Source organism: Bos indicus x Bos taurus, chromosome 6, assembly GCF_003369695.1.
Source record: "Bos indicus x Bos taurus breed Angus x Brahman F1 hybrid chromosome 6, Bos_hybrid_MaternalHap_v2.0, whole genome shotgun sequence".
NCBI classification, from domain to species: domain Eukaryota; kingdom Metazoa; phylum Chordata; class Mammalia; order Artiodactyla; family Bovidae; genus Bos; species Bos indicus x Bos taurus.
In genome coordinates this window covers 36,716,229-36,740,117 of record NC_040081.1, presented here as the reverse complement: position 1 = coordinate 36,740,117, position 23,889 = coordinate 36,716,229, and the positions used below count along the sequence as shown (strand labels likewise).

At 40.1% G+C, this 23,889-nt stretch overlaps 1 protein-coding gene across 8 annotated transcripts in view; it reads right to left on the bottom strand.

Annotated features, from left to right (window-relative positions):
* The window catches only part of ABCG2 (ATP binding cassette subfamily G member 2 (Junior blood group)), a 127,627-nt gene that overhangs the window by 46,240 nt on the left and 57,498 nt on the right, over nt 1–23,889 (bottom strand). The gene's annotated exons all lie outside the window — the stretch shown is intronic.

The following is a 23,889-nucleotide window of genomic DNA, read 5'->3' as shown; positions in this document are numbered from 1 at the left end:
ATTCTGGAAAAGAGAAAAGATGAAGCATTCCATGCCCAGCATTCTTGAGGCAAATTACACATACATGGGGCAAAACCCAGAAAAACCAGGCAGAAAGAGCTGCTCAAAAGCTGAATGAATATATTTAAGTAGCATCTCATTAATAGGCGGAGAAGGCACTGGCCACCCACTCCAGTACTCTTGCCTGGAAACTCCCATGGATGGAGGAGCCTGGTAGGCTGCAGTCCATGGGATCACTAAGAGTCAGACACGACTGAGCGACTTCACTTTCACTTTCCACTTTCATGCATTGGAGAAGGAAATGGCAGCCCACTCCAGTGTTCTTGCCTGGAGAATCCCAGGGATGGAGGAGCCTGGTGGGCTGCCGTCTATGGGGTCGCAGAGTCAGACACAACTGACGTAACTTAGCAGCAGTAGCAGCTCATTAACAGGGAGACAAAGTTTGGAGCTGTGAGTTTACCAGTTGAAAACACCAAGTTTTTGAGATCGTACCAGTAGGGCTATGACCTGGAAATATGAGCAACCTAGAAGCAGACCAGCCTTTACTCAAGCAATGTGATCCACTCATATTTTGCTAAAAGAAATTTAAATCTATTCCAAAGTCATCATCATCCAAATTTTCAATAAAAAATTACCAAGCACGCCAGAAAATAAGACCTAATGTTCCAAAACAAGAAAATAGAAGTAGACCCATAAGTATTGCACGTTGGAGTCATCAGACATCTGCGTTAAAATAACTGAGTAATATGTCTAAGAAAATAAATGAAAAGATAGGCTATCACCAAAGAACTAATCTATAGTTTTTAAAAAATCAGTAGATGAGTTTAATAGCAGTTTAGATACAGACTGGGAAAGAATTAGTGAACTGACAGACTTCCATGTGGAAAACATCCAGATTGAAGAGTGTATGAAAATTATCAGCATGGAAAAGAAACAAAAAACTTCAGACTGAAGAGAATGAAGAAGTAGCTTTTTTTTTTAACTACATAAAAGAGCTAAGAAACATATGAAATGTGATGAAAAAGATCTGGCATACATGTAACTGGAGACCTGAAAAAGAGAAAATAAAAATGAAGCAGAATCAGTGTTTGAAGAAATATTGGCCAAGCATTTTCCAAAACTGAAGGTATCAAGCCACAGACTGAAGGAGCTCCAGGAACCAAGACAGGATATGCATAAGAAAACCACACACACCTGAGCATATCGTAGTAGAACTTCCCCCAAATCAAAATAATCTGTAATTCTTCCTATAGCTGGAAACTGCTCTATTGTTATCACATTTAAAACATATTCCACTTTGGAAACTGCAAAAGTAGGAAACCACTTATAGACTGGCACCCAGGAAATTAAAAGAGCCTAGTTTTAATCTGTGAGCACAATGAATGGTAATAACTAGCTCAAGCCCTACTCTCTGAAAGCAGTGAAAGTGAAGGCTCAAGGTGCAAATAACTATAGAGACCTTGCATATTGACTTTGTAAACTTCTTAAGCCATCCCCCATGTCTTCAAAAGCCAAACTATACTAGCCTGACACGAGCAATTGCTTCTCTTGCCATTCCCCATTTGATGTTCAGGCTCCAAGGACACTTTCTAACACTCTCCCAAGGCTGTGTGTGTGTGTGCGTGTGTGCGTAAGGACACTTTCTAACAATCTCCCAAGGCTCTGTGTGTGTGTGTGTGTGTGTGTGTGTGTGGTCAGTCTATCCAACTCTTTGCGACCCATGGAATGTAGCCTGCCAGGCTCCTCTGCCCATAGAATTTTCCAGTCAAGAATACCAAAGTGGGTTGTCATTTCCTATTCCACAAGGCTCATTAAGAGAATCAAATAACATCCCACCTAAATTTAAATAGGCCATTGGCTCAAGACAAACATTAATACAAAATCTTTGTGAGATTTTCTGTTAATAAAAGGCACCAACTGGAACTATAGTACCCAAGAAAGATCATCCATACCCATCCATCCATCCAAGATAGAGAACAGATAAATACAACCACAATTCTAGAAGTATGTGCATACTGAGTTCGTCTTCACTGTGATAGGATTAAGTTAGTAATTCACATTGCTAGGAGGTGCTTAGGAATAGGAGATGCTTAGTACAGGGTCTTAGTAATTCATGTGTCACAAATCAAGAGATGAGCAGGCATAACTGAAGTATACCATCCAGCTGAAGCACATTATACCAAAAACCAAACTTATTTCTAACACCAATATGAAACAATATATTACTCTAAGATGAAACAAAAAACTTATAGGAATGATAATAAAATTTTAAAAACACACATCTCAGCACCATATTAACCTCAAGTACTCAAGTCTCCAGTTTATACAGTATCCTGGGTATACTGTATACAGTATACTGGGTTTATCCAGATACTGGGTTTATCCCAGCATCCTGGGTTTTTAGAGGAATCACTGAAAGTAACTGTCTCTAAGTAAACATTAATCTTTCCCTACAGATATACATATATACACCACATCTAGATTTCCCTATGACAAAAATCAACTTCCCCCCTTGTTGCTGCTTCCTTGCTTCCAGTTTAGTTCAGCTTCCAGAGCATGTGCTAAATCATTTTCTGAATCTGAGACCCACTTCAAAGACTTTAAAAATAAAAGCAGCATCCAAATGGCTTCATACAACTCGCCTGAACCAGCCTGCCCTGTTAACTGGCCTGATTATCTTTTCACCAGCTGGAACAGTCTTCCATACATGACTGAGCGGCTTTGAATAACGAGATTCTTTCCCCCTTTCCAGCTATCTCTTTTCTATCTGTGTCTACCTTTGTCACCTTTCCTCTCTTCTTCTTGTTTTCTAACTAATGAGGTACATTTTTACTCTTTTGGAAAGTCTTCTTCCATAGACACTGGTATATCTATTATAAGAATGATAACTTGCATTAAAAATACCACTTTTGAATGGACTTTTAGACTCAGTGGGAGAAGGCAAGAGTGGGATGATTTAAGAGAATAGCATTGAAGCAAGTACATTACCATATGTAAAACAGATGACCAGTGCAAGTTCAACGCATTAAGCCAGGCACCCAAAGCCAGTGCTCTGGGACAACCCAGAGGGATAGGGTGGGGAGGGAGGTGGGAGGAGGGATCAGGATGGGGGCGACACATATACCTGTAGCCGATTCAGGTTGATATATGAAAAAAGCCATCATAATACTATAAAGTAATTATCCTCCAATTAAAATAAATTAGTTAATTGAAAAAAAAAAAGCCAAAATAGGCCTGCTGCCTTTGAAGCCCACACACTCAACCATATATAATTCTGCTCCCTATTGCAGAATTCAATAATATAGGACTCGCTTAAAAAAAAAATACCATTTTTCTCTATCTTACTCTTTATCATACTCTTAATCAGACAGTCTACTATAAACAGAGTACATAAGTCAATAGAAATTGCACACAGGTAATAAAAGTAGAGTTCAGTTCTAAAGTCCTCAGCCAGACAGCTGTCCATAGCTATAAATATTGCACCTGCTGGTAGAAGCCAGAGCAGCCTCAGGTCAAGAGTTCAGGCCTTCTTCTTACTTTTTTTCCCCTAGGGATAATAATAGCAAAAGTGACACTCTGCCTCATAGCCAAGAGGACATGCTGGGTAAACACACCTTCTTCAGCTATTTACTGTGATGCCCAGACCTCGCTACCCTGACAAGGAATTAGGCTTCTTGGGTCACTGTCAGGTGACTGCTACAAAACTTATGAACAAACAGAAATAGAAGCAGGATAGTTTTGAACATTGTTAGAAAAGGAACTCAAAATCTGAGCTGTAACTTCCACAATAAATCCCTGAGGTTTAAAGAGTCCTCTATCCATCAATGGGTTTTCACATCATCTCTGATCTAACAGTTCCACCCTGGAGCAAACATCCAGTGTTGACATCGGCACTGCAGCGTTGGAGTCAGAGGGCTGATGTCTTCAGGTCAAGGAAACGATCTGGCACTCAAGGCCCCCACAGCGCTGCAGCAGAGTGATCTGGGGAGGGCGGCACAAAGAACGAGGTCAGACAGACAGACAGGAAGAAATACCATTGCGGAAGGTCTGTATAGTCCAAGAGAAGCCGCTGAGGCCGTTGAAGCAGGAAAGGCTCATGATCTTAACTGTGTTTTTTAAAAATCACTCTAGCTGCTACTATGAGACAAGTGTGGAAGCAAGGGTGTTAGGAGGCTACTGCAGAAAAACAGTGAGACACGCTAACAGTGAGACACAGGAATGGGCCTGGTAATGAAAACTTTTTTCTCCCCTCCTCTATAGCTAAGAGAAGGATTTATCAAGGACTGAGTGCTGAGGATATGTTTAAAATAGTGGAGATTAGGGAGCACCAGCTAAGAGATATATAACTTGACAAGATAAAAATTACCAACTCCCTGGAATTCCCTGATGGTACAGTGGTTAGGACTCTGTGCTTCCACTGCAGGAGGCATGGATTCAATCCCTGGTTAGGGAATTAAGATCCTTCATGCTTAGCAGCACAGGCCCCCGCCCCCCAGCCCCACACACACACAAAATAAAATTACCAATTCCCTTCATTCTCACAAGTTACACAACCACTGATCTTATAGATGGTAATCTAGTTTCTTATGTGTAAAAAGGCTGTAAATAAGGCCCAAGAAGTGATTCTCTTGAGTTCAAGATAATCAGAGGTCAGATGGAAAAGTGCCTATGCTCCTTTCCATGTTCTTTATTAATACGCATAGGGATAATAAAATAGTGCTGTCCACCAGACACATATGGCTGCTACTCAGCACTTGAAATATAGCTGGTGAATGTTTTATGTTATTTAACTTACTCACTTATACTTAAATAGCCACACGTGGTTAATAGTTACCATATAGGACAATACAGGTCTAAAGTGCTTACTTTTTAAAAATGTATTTTCTCATTCTTGGGTTACTTTATAAACAGTCAATTTTATAACCCCATAAAAGACACATATACTTGAACACTATGAGGACACCCAAGCACTCCCATATTCATCCTGCATCAAAAAAAAAAAAAAAAATACTTGCTATATGCTATTATCAAATTCATTCTTAGATTTCAAAATATCATAAAACTATACTATATTTATAGCTCAGTCAGTAAAGACTCTGCCTGCAATGCAGGAGACCTGGGTTCGATTCCTGGGTTGGGAAGATCCCCTAGAGAAGGAAATGGCAACCCACTCCAGTGTTATTGCCCGGAGAATCCCATGGACAGAGGAGCCTGGCAGGCTACAGTCCATGGGGTCTCAAGAGTTGGACACGACTTAGTGACTAAAGAGAGAGAAAGAGATATTATATTTATTTCAAAAATAGGACAGTGCTATATGTTTCAGGTTAAGAATAACAAATCTATAAAATGATCATATATACAATGGCTGAAAAAAGGCAATGCTTCCATTACTTTAGAACTGTCTTTTGAACAATAGCTAAATTGAATTAAATCACTTTCCTCAAGTAAAACAAACAAGATGAATCCCTGAAGTATCTGGTCCCCAAACAGAATTCACATTTTATCAAAACATTTTTCACTACTGAGTGCAGGAAGGGGACCCCCTTATAGGGCCCAAGAGTGAGCTCTTGTCTAACACTAAGAAATGAATGGTCCAAGGAGATACACGAACTGACAAAGCAAAAGACTTTATTAGAGAGGGGTGCCTCAGCGGAGAGCAGCAGGGGAAGGGAACCCAGGAGAACTGCTCCACCACATGGCTCAGAGTCTCCGTGTTTATGGTAATGGGGTTGGTTTCCAGGTTGTCTCTGGCCAATCATTCTGACTCAGGGTCCTCCCTGGTGGCGCATACATCTCTCAGCCAAGATGGATTTCAGCGAGAAGGATTCTGGGAGGTTGGTAGGATATATTGACTCCTCCCTTCTCCTTTTGGCCCCTCCTGAACTCTTTCCCGAAGGTGAAGTGGAGAGTGAAAAAGTTGGCTTAAAGCTCAACATTCAGAAAACGAAGATCACGGCATCCGGTCCCATCACTTCATGGGAAATAGATGGGGAAACAGTGGAAACAGTGTCAGACTTTATTTTTCTGGGCTCCAAAATCACTGCAGATGGTGACTGCAGCCATAAAATTAAAAGACGCTTACTCCTTGGAAGCAAAGTTATGACCAACCTAGATAGCATATTCAAAAGCAGAGATATTACTTTGCCAACAAAGGTTCATCTAGTCAAGGCTATGGTTTTTCCTGTGGTCATGTATGGATGTGAAAGTTGGACTGTGAAGAAGGCTGAGCGCCGAAGAACTGATGCTTTTGAACTGTGGTGTTGGAGAAGACTCTTGAGAGTCCCTTGGACTGCAAGGAGATCCAACCAGTCTGTTCTAAAGGAGATTAGCCCTGGGATTTCTTTGGAAGGAATGATGCTAAAGCTGAAACTCCAGTACTTTGGCCACCTCATGTGAAGAGTTGACTCATTGGAAAAGACTCTGATGCTGGAAGGGATTGGGGGCAAGAGGAGAAGGGGACGACAGAGGATGAGACGGCTGGATGGCATCACTGATTCGATGGACATGAGTCTGAGTGAACTCCGGGAGTTGGTGATGGACAGGGAGGCCTGGCGTGCTGCAATTCATGGGGTCGCAAAGAGTCGGACACGACTGAGCGACTGATCTGATCTGAACTCTTTCCTGTTACTTTTTGGAGGTAGTACCTCCTTCTTTACCAGGACCTCCTATTGTGAGACAACTCAGGCAAGCAATTATTATCATGCCCTGCCAAAGTGGGCAATTAATGGTTCCCTAACAATAACATAAATTTCATAGCATTTTCATGGTAAATTTCAGACTACTTTATTCTGAATTTCAAATACTGAAGGTGGGCTGATCAAAGAAAAATAATAAATTTAAATGAACTATAGACCTTCCAGCCACCCTCCAAAGCTTTCTAATAATAGTCACAAAGCTTTATCTAACAATGTATGACCAGTATTTGGATCACAGCTCATCAAGCAAATTATCATTAAAATGTTTTTTCTAGCCCTAGCTCACAGTGCAGGAACATTCTTCTCATGCCCTTTTGGCCTTCAGCTATCTCCCAAATTATAAGTAAAATCATGATATTTTAAAGTTATCTCCTTTGGACTTTATTGCAAACCTGCCATTTCAGAAAGCCATATATGCATTTGCAAACTAAAAATTTGCCCACATGTCTGTTGTAAGAGCAGGGACCTAATGTCCATCAATTTTGTATCCTTTAAGTAAAGTGAAGTTGGTCAGTTGTGTCCAACTCTTTGCGACCTCATGGACTGTAGCCTACCAGGCTCCTCCCTCCATGGGATTCTCCAGGCAAGAGTACTAGAGTGGGTTGCCATTTCCTTCTCCAGGGGATCTTCCCGACCCAGGTATCGAACTCGGGTCTACTGCATTCCAGGCAGACGCTTTAACCTCTGAGCCACCAGGGAAGCCCTTGTATCCTTTGGGGTTACTCATATCATATTCTCAATTATTCCCGCTGAATGAAAGACTAAATTACAATATGCCACACCCCTGTATTAAGCAAAGTAGCTTCATAAAGATATTGTGAGCACAAACAAGAGGAAGTCACTAACCACCCTATTTAGAGAGGTCATCTACAGAAGTTAAATTCTGCCAGGATTAGTAAACTATATGTACAAATTAGAAAGGACACAAATACCACCAAAGATTTCACCTGGACTTTGTGGAAGGTAAGGACAAAACTTAATGAATACCCCCTAAAAACTCACTGTATTAACCCAGGTGGAGTTGAGAGAAAATATAATTATCCTGTTTCAAAGCAGAATTTCCAGCCAGGAATGTCCTTCCCTACCCCTTTGCCTAGAGCTTCAAAATTACTTGAGGGATTAAGACCAGATTCATCTCTCAGGGAATACATGGCTTGGGGCAGGGCGGGTGGGGGTGGGGGTCACAGTGGTTAGAAGTGGCCTACTAAAGGAGACTAACCAGTTATATAGGAAGGAGAGAAGAGAAAAGAAAGTTGACCTAGTAAAGGAAAGCAAAATCATTAAACTGAAAGAGATTGCTTTGGGAAATGCATGCTGTTTGAGAAATGGAGTACTTCCTGCCATATCAGTAAACAATGAGGTCACAGTCACCAGTGATCCCAGCCCTCCAGGGCACCCAGGAAGGAGAAGAACACCAGCAAGATCTGGCAGCCTTCAGGCTGCAGCCACTCCCTATGGGGAGCCCAGGAGAACTCAGGATGTGAAAAACCACAAGATACTGGCCCCAGATAGCTGAGATACATAGGAAAGGAAAGACTTCAGTGAGCTCAGAGGCTTGCATCTTGCCATATACAGAAAAGTGCTAAATTCCTTAACTTGAGATAGCTGGTTTTCTTTAATTCACAAAAATACTTTTGATGTTCAGACTACCTGTCCTTCGTTGCCAAGGTCTATATAACCTGACTCCTCCACCCTGCCTCCTCAGAGCAGTTCTCTCAAGGCTACTTGAAATGTTGCCTCCCGGTCCTGAAGTCCTAAAAATTCCCACCAAATGCAGCATAACCCTCAACTTTTAGGTTGTGACTTTTTTTAGTTGGTAAGTTCATTATATTAAAGTTCAGCTTTGGGGAAAGGGCAGTAAGAAAATTAGGCTGGAGAGGCAGCAAAGCTCATCAGAGAGTGACGTATGCCCTGTAGGGAGCTAAGACTTGACTTTGGAAGCTCCACAGGTCCCCTCAGCCATCTCCTCCCTCATTCTACAGATCCCCGTCCTTCCTGCACTGAGGAGATACGCAGTAAGACCAGTGAGGGATCCACGGAGAATTGGTGACTTATGGCTCAGATGGTAAAGACCCGGGTTTGATCCCTGTGTTAGGAAAATCCCCTAGTGAAGGAAATGACAACCCACTCTGATAGTCTTGTCTGGAGAATCCCACGGACAGAGGAGCCTGGTGGGCTACAGTACACGGGGTCACAAAGAGTCGGGCACAACTGAGTGACTAACACACACAAAACACAGAGGAAAAAGGAATAGATAACAAACAAGAGGGGGAATGTTTTGGTACATATAACATTCCTTCCAACATAACACCAACTCTACTCATGGTTCAGCCTAATCTCTGTTTTTTGTCATGTTTATTCAAAACGTGTCAATAGTAAACAGTGTTGTAGACCATCAAACATCCTCTTTAAGTACAGTTTTTGGACTTTGAAGATGTATACAGACATGTAATCATGAAAAGTAGGACAAAGACCATTTCTATCATCCCAAAGAAATTCCCTCTCCCACCCCAGCCCATGACAACCATAGATCTGTTTCCTGTCCCTTTTTTAATTTAATCTTTAAAAAAAATTTTTTTATTATTACTATTTTTTTACTTTTTGGCCGCACCCTGAGACATCTGGGTTCTTAGTTCCCTGACCACGGATTGAACTCACACCCCCTACATTAGAAGGCAGAGTTTTAATCACTTGACCACCAGGGAGGTCCCTCCATTTAATCCTAATCCTCTCTTTAAATAGATACAAGTGTACCTAATGCAACTATAACTGACCCTTGAAACCTGGCAGGACCCTGTGTGGCCCTCTTGCATACAAAAGTCTCTCTGTATCCCATTTCTTGTTTGTAGGGAAAAAATTTCAGTTTCTCAGACCTTCCCTGAGTTTCAAAGGGCAGATTCAAATGGTTGCTAATTAGAAGAGTGAAGGAATGCAGAAACCAAGGAAAGGCAGTCAAGAAACTATAGGACAGCCAAGGAGCAGGGTCCTGGTTCCTCCTCAAGGGATATACATTACAATATCTTTGAGTTTTTCTATAGGAATTAAGGCCCCCACCAGGATGGACAACAGTAACTTCAGGCTGAGCACAAGATTTCTGAAACACCACCATGCTAACTCATCACCAACCAATCAGAAGTCACACACCCTGCAGCCCTCACCCCAAATTTTGCCTATAAAAACACTTTCCTGAAAGCCATCAGAGAGTTCACATCTTTTGAGTACAGCCACCCATTCTCTTTTCTTGGTCCTTGCAATAAACTTTTCTCTGTTCCAAACTCCAGTGTTTCAGCTTGGCCTTACTGTGTGTCGAGCATATGAACTTGCGTTTGGCCATACCTTGAACAAACAGATTTGAACTGTGCAGGTCCACTTATATTGTGGATTTCTTTTCAATAAATATATTGGAAGATTTTTTTTTTCAATATTTGCAACAATTTGAAAAAATTTGAAATATTGAAAAAAAACAAGAAAGTTAGATATGTCATCAATGATAAAATATATGTAGATATGCATATAACATATAAAATATGTGTTAAATGTTGGAGGAGTCAAAAGTTATAATGGATTTTTGACTGCATGGGGGTATGTCCCTAACTCCTATTCCTTTTTCCTTTTGATGAAAAACGTCAGAGTCAGCAGTGCTAAAGAGAAAAAAATAAAAGTGAAGGAGGAAATGAAGTCAGGGAAGGCCTTCCCAATGAGGTCTTTGAGCAGAAACCTGAGGGTGGCTCTCTGGAGTTGTGATGCCAAGATCAAGTGCTAGCCTGAGGAAGAGCACGGCCAAGGGGACTGAAGCAGAGGGAGGGAGAGCATAGGATATGAAGTCAGAGGTTCAGGTCAATTCTGGCAGTGTCCATACCTCAGGCCACTGTAAGAACTTTGCTTGGCTTCTCGGTGGAGGAATAACATAATCTAATTATGTTTAAAAAGATCACTCTGACTTGGGGGTGGGGGTGGGGGTGCTGGAGACAGGAGCAGAGCAGGGAGACTACATAGAGGCTACTGTAGTCATTCAAGAGCCAAGATGTGGACACTGTCCTACCTATGACAGCTAGGTCCTGCACTACAGGCATATTCTTTACCATCTGAGCCACCAGGGAAGCCTCTTAAATACAACACCAGACACAAAACAAGCACTCTGAAACTGTATGTAAAAACATTATCTGGTTTCTAAGGAAGAGTGTATTCAGATATATATCTTAGGATGCCGGTTACCCTTGGTGTGCAGCCTTTATCCACAAAAGAGTGGGGCTGGTAGAGCAAGGAAGATCCAGCATTCCAACAAGCAAAAGGCACCTATTCCCACAGCAAGGTCACAGCCAATGGGAGTTTTATAATGACTCTCTACTGTTTGCCCCATTTCAAAGCAATCTCACTCTCAACCTCCCCCAAATTTGCCCAATTAAGGGAAAACAAGGGCAAGTATAGTAATGGTCCAGCTTCAGGTCCATGGAAACTCATTTACATTTTATATTCATTTTACATTTACATTCACACTCATTTACATTTAAGAGGAAACTGACAGACGTGGACGTGGACAGGGAATGTTGCCTGCCATTCTAGTAAACAAAGAATGTTGCCTCTTATTCCAGTAAACAAGGATCAAGCCATTAGCCACTGCAGTCGCATTCCCCAAACCCCCCAGGTACAGCTGAGGAGAAATTAGGATAGAGAAAAAAAGGAAGCATTGTGTGTTCTGGGCACTGGCCCTAGATAAGTTAAGATGCATATCTAAGGAATAATTACAATGAGCCCAGAGTCTTGTATCTTCTCATACAGAAAAGCACTAAAATCATTAACTAGTAATGTCTATTTTTTGTGACTATCTTTGATGTTTGACTACATGGTTTGGTTTTTCCTGTTGTTGTTTTTCGTTTCAGCAAAATCTCCTAAATACCCTGGCTACTCCCTTATTCTTTTGTGTTTGGAGCAGTTCCTCAGAGTGATCTGAAAGGCTGTCTCCTGAACCACAGTCCTCAGTAAGATCCTCAAATAAAACTTAACTTGCAACTTTTAGGTTATGCGTTTTTCTTCAGTCGACCGCTTTAGTTAGCAACAAAGGGACCCAGAGCAGACTTCTCTCCCTCACCCGAACGCTACAAGAATCTGGAGCCTTGGTACCAGCAAAGACCTCTTGTGCCTAGCCACCTCCTCAGAGTCCATATGAATTTAGGTAAATCTCTTCTGGGTCCTGGATCTCCACTATTGGCTGATTATCCTTAGTTTTATTTGATGGTGAATAAAATCCTCGCTGGAGGAGATTTTCCTTGAACTTAATTTCAAGAAGAGGTACCTGGGTTATCCCAGATGAACTGACAAGGGAAAGATTTTGCTCAGTTGAAAACTGGATTACCACAGTTGAGAGACGCTGGGAAGACTTTATTATGTATGAACAGAATTTATTCCTACAAGTACCTGCTTTGTTGGGAATTAAAGGAAACCTCACCTTAAAAAGGACCAAATGTGGGTTCTTTTAACACTCCAAAGTTAATTTTTGTGTGCATGTGTGCAGCTAGAAAAAGCCAGCTTGATAAAACATCTTCTCGGAATTCTGACCTTAAAGGAACAAAAAACTTTTCAAAGGAGGAACTAGCATTTCTCCCACTGTGTCTTTGAGATATAAATGTTTTACCTGATCTTAAGACTTTTTTTTCCTCCCTGTGTTATGAGAGCTCTGGCAATGGCCAGACAATGGAGATTAAAATTGAAGAAACTTCTAAACTGGGAAATTTTTAGAGAACTCTCACTATTAACAGCTGGATTACTGGCACCTATGAAAAGACCAAAGTAGAAAGTGGATACAAAAAAATATAATGGCTAACCTTAATAACTCCCTTAGTTTAAACGAACAAAAAGCAACAACAAAAAAGTTTGGGAAACTAAATTTGTGGTCAATTTCCCCTCAACGGGTCTTACAGATGCTAATAAAAGCATTAGATTGTTAAGTTAGGTTGATTAACAGGAATAAGAAAAAACTGCAGAGAAAGTCTAGAGACATCTTCCCAACAAGGAAGAAATTTTAAAGAGACTTGTTCCAAAACAGTAAAAATCTTTAGATGGTTAAGAAATGGGATAAATAAACCAATAAATACATGTATCAAAACAAACATTTTGATACAATGCTAAGGTTGGATGGCCAAAGGGACTCCCTATCGGTCTCCATCATTAAAGAACCCCAAACAAGTCCACTCTATTTACCCCAGTTTGGGCTTCCCTGGTGGCTCAGACAGTAAAGAATCTGCCTATGATGCAGGAGACCTGGGTTCAATCCCTGGGTTAGGAAGATACCCTGGAGGAGGGCCTGGCAACCCACTCCAGTATTCTGGCCTGGAGAATCCCCCATGGCCAGAGGAGCCTGGTGGGCTACACTCCATGGGGTCGCAAAGAGTCAGACACACTGAGCAAAATTAAGCACAGCAAAACATATACATATTTAAAAGGCTGCTAGAAAATTCAATTGCTTGGGGCAACAGTTAGGCCAATTAATCAAGTTAAAATATCAATGAAAGGCCTGAGTCCCTTGGCTCAACCCCTCGGCTGGGAAACCCAAAGCCTTTTATATAAAGATAGATAACGTGGTCAGGGAGATAAAAAGAAATGTTTCTGGGACTCTGTGTAAGACCAAGACAGGTTGATGGGGACTTAATGGAGGTTAAAATTACAGATATAAGAGCTGAGAGAATTGAGATGAATGTTTATAAAAGTTGGTATGTTTAAATGGGCTTTATATAAGATGGTTAAATCTCTTCTGCCAATTATATTATGGAATAAACTTAGGTCACCCTTGCCTGGTGTAAGATAGGGCTTATAAATCTGCCCCTCAGGCAACATTGATTAAACACACTAAGGAAAATCAATAGGGTTACCTGAGCCCACACAATATGAAATAAAACTGGGGGCTAATATTCAGGAGTTAATAAAAATAATGAAGACTTTTAGCCCCTAGAGTGAACTGCTCTGGGTTTAATTTGTATACTCAAAAAAGAGGGCCTTTATTGAATAGCTTGTGCAAAGTTTGGAAAGCAGGATAAACTGAACCCTAAAGTTCTAGAACATATAACTCTTGATTTTCACTGTAGTTGGAAATCTTTTTACTGATATAAAGAAGCAAATAAAGAAAATGTAGTTGGGCAAATCAATCTTTCAATACCATATAGGTGACAGACCAGTTCTCTGAGGAATTAAAAGCAACTGTCTTGTCTTACAAATCTCTACATATCAGAAACATAAGTACATCCCACAAGGACCTAAGACTGAGCTTATGAATTAGCTCAATCAGGTAGAACCTGCACCAAAAAAAAAAGAAAGAGAGAAAGAGAGAGAAACAGGCTTTCCTGAACTCAAACTGCTAGAAAGCATCCCTCATCATATCTAATTCACAGCCTCCTTCAGGATTTATCAAGGACAAATACAAACTTTAAAATATTCTTCACAAACAGTGAAAAGCTTTAGTCATCTGAGCAAATATATTTAACTTATTCAAATTGTTATTTATAAACTAGTAAATTTATAATGCAATAACTGATACATAACTAAGTTTTCAAATGAAGCTATGAGGTCTCTAGTTATGTCTTTTTATATTTCTATGTGTACATTATACATATGATATGTTCCTAACTCCAGATAATATTATCAAAATTACACATATAAAAAAGCTATATTTAACTGATGTAAAAGTTCAGTTCATGTGCTTAGTCGTGTCTGACTCTTTGCAACCCCATGGACCGCAGCATGCCAGGCCTCCCTGTCCATCACCAACTTCCGTAGTTTAGCCAAACTCATGTCCATTGAGTCCATGATGCCATCCAACCATCTCATCCTCTGTCGTCCACTTCTCCTCCCACCTTCAATCTTTCCCAGCATCAGGGGGTCTTTTCCAACAAGTCAGCTCTTCGCATCAGGTGGCCAAAGTATTGGGGTTTCAGCTTTAGCATCAGTCCTTCCAATGAACACCCAGGACTGATCTCCTTTAGGATGGACTGGTTGGAACTCTTGCAGTCCAAGGGACTCTCAAGAGTCTTCTCCAACACCATAGTTCAAAAGCATCAATTCCTCTGTGATCAGCTTTCTTTATAGTCCAACTTTCATATCCATACATGACTACTGGAAAAACCATAGCCTTGACTAGACGGACCTTTGTTGACAAAGTAATCACTTACAAATTGATATTTTAAAAATATAATAAAAAACTAGCCTGCAAATTGCCTGGCAGTCCAGTGGTTAGGACTCTACGTGCTCACTGACAAGGGGCCTAGGATGATCCCTGGTCAGCAAATTAAGATCCCACATGCTGCAGGGCTTGGCCAAAAAATTAAAAATAAAAAATCTTGAAAAAAAAAAAAGTTTTTTAATTAAGTTACTTAAAAGAAAGCCAACCCAAATAAATTTCAAGTTCTTGTGATCTGGGAAATAGTCAATATTATACTAATAATCAGTTTTGCCTCTTGAGAAATGTGTATGCAGGTCAGGAAGCAACAGTTAGAACTGGACATGGAACAACAGACTGGTTTCAAATAGAAAAAGGAGTACGTCAAAGCTGTACATTGTCACCCTGCTTATTTAACTTATATGCAGAGTACATCATGAGAAATGTTGGGCTGGAAGAAGCACAAGCTGGGATCAAGATTGCCGGGAGAAATATCAATAATCTCAGATATGCAGATGACACCACCCTTATGGCAGAAAGCGAAGAGGAACTCAAAAGCCTCTTGATGAAGGTGAAAGAGGAGAGTGAAATAGTTGACTTAAAACTTAACATTCAGAAAACAAAGATCATGGCATCTGGTCCCATCACTTCATGGGAAATAGATGGGGAAACAGTGGAAACAGTGTCAGGCTTTCTTTTTTGGGGCTCCAAAATCACTGCAGATGGTGACTGCAGCCATGAAATTAAAAGATGCTTACTCCTTGGAAGCAAAGTTATGATCAACCTAGATAGCATATTGAAAAGCAAAGACATTACTTTGCTAACAAAGGTCCGTCTAGTCAAGGCTATAGTTTTTCCAGTGGTCATGTATGGATGTGAGAGTTGGACTGTGAAGAAAGCTGAGTGCCGAAGAATTGATGGTTTTGAACTATGGTGTTGGAGAAGACTCTTGAGAGTCCCTTGGACTGCAAGGAGATCCAACCAGTCCATTCTGAAGGCGATCAGCCCTGGGATTTCTTTGGAAGGAATGATGCTAAAGCTGAAACTCCAGTACTTTGGCCACCTCATGTGAAGAGTTGACTCACTGGAAAAGACTCTGATGCTGGGAGGGATTGGGGGCAGGAGGAGAAGGGGACAACAGAGGATGAGATGGCTGGATGGCATGACTGACTCGATGGACATGAGTCTGAGTGAACTCCGGGAGTTGGTGATGGACAGGGAGGCCTGGCGTGCTGCGATTCATGGGGTCACAAAGAGTCAGACACGACTGAGCGACCGAATTGAACTGAACTGAATCAGTTTTAAAGTTTAAATTTGTTGGTTTAATGAATACAGACCATTCTTACTTTTATTGCACCTAGGTTTACCAAAAGTTAAATAGGTCATACTATCTCTGTTATAAAATTTTCAAAAAAAAAAATCTTGAAATGATGGCTTATTTTGTGTAATGTCTCATTAGTTTTCATGGTAATCTAAACATAACTATAATTCAACAGATATAAACAGAGTAACAATTTTGAGGTAAATTCTTTAAGAATAATTATGTCTTACGGTTTGTCTACTTAAAAATAATTTCTCCAGATTTTAGATGACTTAATATTTATAGTTTTGCTAAATTAAATGAAATGATGGAAATTATGAAATATCTGCTGCTGCTGCTGCTAAGTTGCTTCAATCGTGTCCGACTGTGTGACCCCACAGACAGCAGCCCACCAGGCTCCTCCATCCCTGGGATTCTCCAGGCAAGAACACTGGAGTGGGTTGCCATTTCCTTCTCCAGTGCATGCATGCATGCTAAGTTGCTTCAGTTGTGTCCGACTCTGTGCAACCTCATGGACAGCAGCCCACCAGGCTCCTCTGTCCATGGGATTCTCTAAGCAAGAATACTGGAGTGGGTTGCCATGTTCTTTTCCGTTTAAATATCTAGATCATTCCCAAATAAAATAAGATACTGAAACATTAATTACTCAACATAGGCTGCCTTTTTACAGAGAAGATATTTAGGTCTACTAATAAAAATATCACATTGAAAAATTTTCATTAAAAAACCACACATTTTTTAGAAATCATAAACAGTATTTGTGATTTTGACAATCTACAGAATAATAATTGAAAAACAGTTTATAACTGCATACTTCTTAGTTTTCACTAGAAATTGAGGTTTTTAAAAAGTTAGAATTCTGGTTAATGTATGTAATTGAGACAACTAAAATTGGTAAGGAAAACATCTTGCATGAAAGGAAAAAAGGTATAAGAAATGAAAATACAATTTGTTGAGGGAAAAGAAAGTAATTTTATCCTAGAGAGAGAGAAAGGAAAAGCATAGGACAAAACCTATCAGTAAAAAGAAAGTTAAAGAAGGTTTGTGGAAATGGAACTCTTAGAAAAGACTTCTGTACGTGGTCCGGACTGTCTTAGATTAAAATAAAGTTTAACTGAGTAAATTTCAGTGTTAAAAGTAAGCTGGCATGATTAACATAAATTAGATATGAAATTAAACTGAATCTTTTTAACCAGTGAACCAATAAACACACACTAAATTATACCTAAAATATAGAAAAAGGGTCCAAATTTTCTGAATATTAAAGGGTCCTCTGAGCCCACTAAGAGTCAAGAGAAATGAAAATCTTGCCTAAAACCTTTCTTTTCAGAATGAGAAAGTAGGCTCAAAGACTTACCCAGAAGTCTTTTTGTGTGGGGAAGTAGAGACCAGGATCTCACAATTCATTTAAAGACATTTTGCATTTCTGAAAGATATGATCTATGCATATCTCCCCTTCACATACATTCAGTAAGTAACAAGCTAATTTCTTATCAGAGCCTGAGTAAATAAAAATTAATGTGTTTATTCTATTTGTTTTATAAACACTTACAGGTCTTCATTTGAGAAAAACTGGGAACTTTTAAAATTCTAGCCCTTCCAATTGTATTTCTTTCCCATAAGAGACTGAATGCAAATTGGCAACTATGGTCTCTAGAGTCTTTGAAATTTAAGGCATTACTCCTCCTATAGAGATGCATTTGCTAGGTCACAAATCTATGAAACTTAAAAAGTTCAAAGCAACTTCAGTAACACACCTAGTACCCAGATCTTGGTTTCTGATAATAACAGCCTCTAAAACAAGGAACCAGAGTGCCTTGGAAAAATGGTTGATGCAAGGGTCGGGGCATGGAAAATAGAAAAATCAGCCTGGAGCATTTCATGATACCAGAAAGCAAGGAAATGCTTTTTCTGAAGGGAGGATGGGGAGGTGGTACATCAAAAGGGCACAGTGGCCAACCTGAAAGAAGAGCTCCCAGTGGCCAATGGTGGAACCATTTGATCAGCAATTAAATAATGACTGTATTCAATTATAACCTATACAATAAAATAAATATCCATGAGTCTATATTCATACAGTTGAATAAAAAAATGAAGGAACAGCTCTTCCTTATAAAATTCTCATTAATAAAGAGAAGTAATGAGAAACAATCTTTAAATCACTGTTAGAACAACACAGTACCATGTGCATCCAGTTCCACCAATGGACTAAAACTAGTGAATAAGGACTTAAGGAGAAACAGGGTATTTGCAAGGCCCAAGTTTCTCTCCCATGATATATATTAAATACAAAGGGAAAAAATGATAACCATCAGGGACCTGACAAACGGCTCTTAACCAAAGTTTACATCAGTTTACATCAGTAATAAGACATCATGTACCCCTGATATGATGCACTGGGATTACTTCTAGTGAAAGTGAAGTTGCTCAGTCCTGTCTGACTCTTTGCCACCCCATGGACAGTAGCCTGCCAGGCTTCTCCATCCATGGGATTTTCCAGGCAAGAATACTGGAGTGGGTTGCCATTTCCTTCTCCAATTTCTTCCTAAAATGCATAACTTCAATCTAATCATGAGAAAATATCCAGTATTAATTGCAAGACATTCTACAAAATAACTGAACAGTATTCATTATAAGTGTCAAGATCAGGGAAAACAATAGAAGGTTGAAGAGCTGTCATAGTTTGAAGGAAATTAAGGATATACAAAAATCAGATGCAATGTGAGCTCTGAGGCTGGATCCTGAATAGAAAAAAAGATAGTGGAAAGCTGATGAAATCCAAATAAGTTTATAGTTTAGTTTTAACAGTGGTACTATAGTTACATAAGATGTTATAGGAACTCTCTGTACCATTTTCTACAACATTTAAGTAAGTCTAAAAATGATTTCAAAATTAAAAATTAAAAAAAAATAACCCCAATATTTTTCAATGTTTATAATGCTAGTGTAATATTAAACTTAAACTGCCATCTTTGTTCTTTAAAACTTCCTTATCAAGACCGATGCAACCCAGCCACAGCTGTATATATTTGGAAAAGCATTGTTTTATGAAGACTAATGCACCAAAGAGCTCTTTTTCTAGTTTCTCATATTATAGAGGGAGAGAATAGCAATTTTATTTTTGTTGAAAAATTTAAACCACTTGAATTTACTTCTGGGTAAGGAGTACTTCTAGGAGGCTAGATAGAACATATCTCACTGGGGGAGAGGGCAGGTATATATCTAAGTATGAAATCAGAACACAAGGAATAGCTTGTAGCTCGAGGAAAGAGCTAATCAGCACATACACTGTAGCAATGTAATGAGTCACCTGGCCCTAGGTTGCTAGTAATAGCTGGGTATAAAACAACATTGCACATGTCAAATGGATTATACTCATAGCTTAGATTCCAGAGGAAGCAGTGAATGGTCTGGCATGATAATAACAGTACTATTAGATTGAAGAGATAACTGAAATGATACTATTGGGTTTTTACTACAGTTAGCCTACTACTTTAGGTTTCTCAAGTACATATGTTTACTTGGGGTAACTATTAGTATCATATGATATATTCTAGAAAGACATATAACAGTCTCCCTATGTTATGAAAAGGAGAAATGGATCAGAAAGATTCTAAATCAAAGTAGATGGTTTGCAGAATCCTTTATTGTAGGATCAGGTAAGAATACTAAGAATTCTCAGCATACCTAACACTACTATTCAGGCAATTTCTACTAACTCATATTCTACTTCTGGACTCCTTAAATAAAATCAGACCTCTCTTGCTCAAATTCCTATATTCTTTAGTCCCACGAAGAAACTGGTCCACAAAGATGAAGAGATTTCATGGCACAGTGACTAGACCCAAGTTAGGTAGGTCTGGGCCTCCCTGCTCTCACAGGCTCTTTTCACTGTCCCTGCATGCCTTTACAATGAACTGAGCTGCTCTGTGAACATGGAAAGAAAATGTGAAACAAATGACCAGGCTGTTTAAAAAAAAAAAAAGAAAGGGTTGGTGATCTTTAATAAAGTACTTTGTCCCAGCAATAAATAACCCTGTACAATTCTCTGCCTCCTCCTCTGTAAGTACGAAACTCCAATACTTCCCTGAAAGGCTTGGTGTGACCAAAAAATGAGAATAAATATAAAAACCACCTGCAGACAGCAAGCATTCACCAGTTAATGGCCATTTCCGTTTATTAATTCTGAAGACCTGCTCATCTTATCTTTGTTGTTGCTGTTCAGTCACAGTCATGTCCAAGTCTTTGTGACCCCATGGGCTGCAACCCACCAGGCTTCCTGGTCCTTCACTGTCTCCAAGAACTTGCTCAAACTCACATTCACTGAATCGATGATGCCATCCAGCCATCTCATCTGTCACCCCCTTCTCCTCCTGCCCTCAATCTTTCCCAGCATCAGGGTCTTTTCCAATGAGTTCATGCTTCACATCAGGTGGCCAAAGTACTGGAGAAAAATGTGGATGGAAAATATAGCTACTGCTTCAGCTTCTCAAAATTTTTTTAATTTCAATTCTGTTCAGTTGCTCAGTCATGTCTGACTCTTTGTGATCCAATGGACTGTAGCACATCAGTCTTCCTTGTCCATCACCAACTCCCAGAGCTTGCTCAAACTCTTGTCCATTGAGATGGTGATGCCATCCAACCATCTAATCCTCTGTCGTCCCCTTCTCCTGCTGCCTTCAATCTTTCCCAGCATCAGGGTTTTTTCCAGTGAGTCGGTTCTTCACATCAGGTGGCCAAAGAATTGGAACTTCAGCTTCGGCATCAGTCCTTCCAATGAACATGCAGGGTTGATTTCCTTTAGGATTGACTGGTTTGATCTCCTTGCAGTCCAAGGGACTCTCAAGAGTCTTGTCCAACACCACAGTTTGAAAGCATCAATTCTTCAGCGCTCATCCTTCTTTATGGTCCAACTCTCATATGGCATTTCAAAATAATATGGGATGGTGGAGGAAAAGTTGTAAAATGAAATACTTTATTTTCCCTTTCTAAGGATCCTGTGCTCCCTGTACCTTTTGCATCCCTTCTTTTCACTCCTCTAGGGTGAAGTCCAGGGCTTCCCTGGTGGCTCAGAGGTTAAAGCGTCTGCCTGGAATGCGGGAGACCCGGGTTCAATCCCTGGGTTGGGAAGATCCCCTGGAGAAGGAAATGGCAACCCACTCCAGTACTCTTGCCTGGAGAATCCCATGGAGGGAGGAACCTGATAGGCTACAGTCCGTGGGGTCACAAAGAGTCAGACACAACTGAGTGACTTCACTTCACTTCACTTCACTTCAGGGTGAAGTCAGGGTGTGGTCAGCGTAGAACTGCCCATGCAGCAGGACCAGAAGAGAAGAGACAGGTCTCCTGTGCAAAACATCTGAAGTTTGGGTACCCCTCAGGCAATCTTTCCTTTTTCCTTGTAAGACACTCAGCTCAAGTGTTTTCAGAGGGAGCTAACAGGGCTTGCTGCTTTCTAGAGACTTTCCTTTTTATGCTTCCAGGTAAGAACTTAAATCCCGTTAAATGACAGAGAACTACCTACTGCTACCTCCATCTAAGCAGTAATTCCCAGCCAACCATTGCTCTAAAGAGTAACAGGTCTTTTCAGCTGCAAAGGGACTGAGCTAGTAATCAGCATTTTCAATGGAGTTTTAAGATTTCATTCTACCCTTCTTGCCAAAAACAAAACTTCTTCACTGGAATTGGGATGTGGGCAGCACTTCTGCTTCACCCACACCCACCCACCTCATTTTAAACAACAGACCACCACTAACTTTCATTGTTACGATTCTCTGAATATTTTACTTATTTCTATAAACAAGCTAAGTATGTGGCTCAAAAATTAGATGTCCACTTTCTAATGGTCTCCTTGTGAAGCAGAACACTGGTTTCCAAAAAACTACAGAGATTAAGGGATTATGGTGAGAAGGAGGAGTGAGTGTTAACTGGTTTTTAGGGGCGAGAATGATGAAAATGTGAAGACTGCAGAGACTGTACACTTTAAATAGGCATGAACTGTATGATATGTGAATTAGATCTCATAAACTAATGTTGGGGAAAAAAAAAAAAACTATAAAGCCAAATTCATCTAGATACTCCATCATTATTGGTTCACATTCTGAACTCAGAACTGATTTTTTAAAAGGATAAACTTTAGCTTACTGTAGACCTATACGGGCTTCCCTGGTAGCTCAGCTGGTAAAGAATCCACCTGCAATGCAGGAGACCCTGGTTGATTCCTGGGTCGGAATAGGGTTCCCAGAGAAGGGATAGGTTACCCACTCCGGTATTCTTGGGCTTCTCTGGTGGTTCAGACGGTAAAGAATCCAACTGCAAAGAGGGAGACATTGGTTTGATCCTGGGTTGGGAAGACCCCCTGGAGGAGGGCATGGAAACCCACTCAGGTATTCTTGCCTGAAGAATCTCCAAGGACAGAAGAGCCTGGCAGCCTACAGTCCATGAGGTCGCAAAGAGTCAGACACGACTGAGCGACTAAGCACAGCATAGCACAGACCTATATACCCTGTATCAAGGATGATCATTCAGGTTCTTTAAGTTTCACTAAAAGAGCCTCAACCTTAACCTCTAACCCCAGTAAGCAACATAGAATAAAACTTCTCACTTGATATAACCTTCAACTGACACCAAACTTCTGTCAGAAATGCCTGAGAGAAACAGTATCTGAAAACATGAGGTCTACCTACCCCTCTATAAAATCCAGATTTATTCCCAAACTATCAAACCACAGCATGTGGGACCATAGAGGCTTAGCATCCTACGAGTGTTTCTCATAATACTTATGGTAAGGAGAATGACAACTACAGCAAGCAGTCCTAGAAAATGCACAACCGCATGTACTATGGGTGGGCACCCAGGAGACTCTTCCACCGCTATACTTCAGTCTCATCTGCAGCCTTCTGTGATATTAGACATTTCTCTCAGAAGTAGGTGCCAGGAAAAGCTTCTCTAAGGAGCTCATGTATATTTCCTGCCTTTGTCCTCACTGAATTGTGTGACTGATTGGTCCATTTTTACTCTAGCTTCCAAGATATAACTTTAATTTGCTGTCCACATACATTCAAATGTACTCCCCCACAGTGACTCTTTTCTTGGTGCATTTCTCTTTCCATTTGTAATACTTAGGCTTGCCTCAAAAGCTCATGAACACTTAACACAACTAAATGTAGAAATTGATTTTGGTAAGTGTATTTTAATATCATTTTGATGCAACAGCACCTCAGGGGGCTCTAGCTAAATGTTCAGGGTCCAGAACAAAGATGACCAATGAACATTTGTTACTATAAATCTTTTTTTTTTCGTGAAAGTGGAATGAGCTTTTATATTTCTACCACTGAGTGAGAAAATGAAACAAAGCAACATTATGGGTATTTTTTTTAACTGTTTGCTAGATTTACAATCTAACTTTTTTGGTTATGTATTTTTCTGTATTCTAACTTTAGTAGCATTTTTAACAAGTATTTTTAATAAGCTGGTTAATTTTTTGAAGTTAATCATTGAGTCAACTATCCACAGAAAAATTACAAAAGGCAGCTCAATAATGCTTTAGCACACCAACCAAAGTTGTGGACAAACTTTATGTCCCAGGGAGAAGAAATGGGCATAGAATATATCGGTTAATCCCTTTAAAGGTACCAATATTAACAAGTTTCTCTGCTACCTCCATACTCAATAACTTTTTATCTATCCAATATCATACATTTGGGGAAAGGGAAGAGTTTTACCAA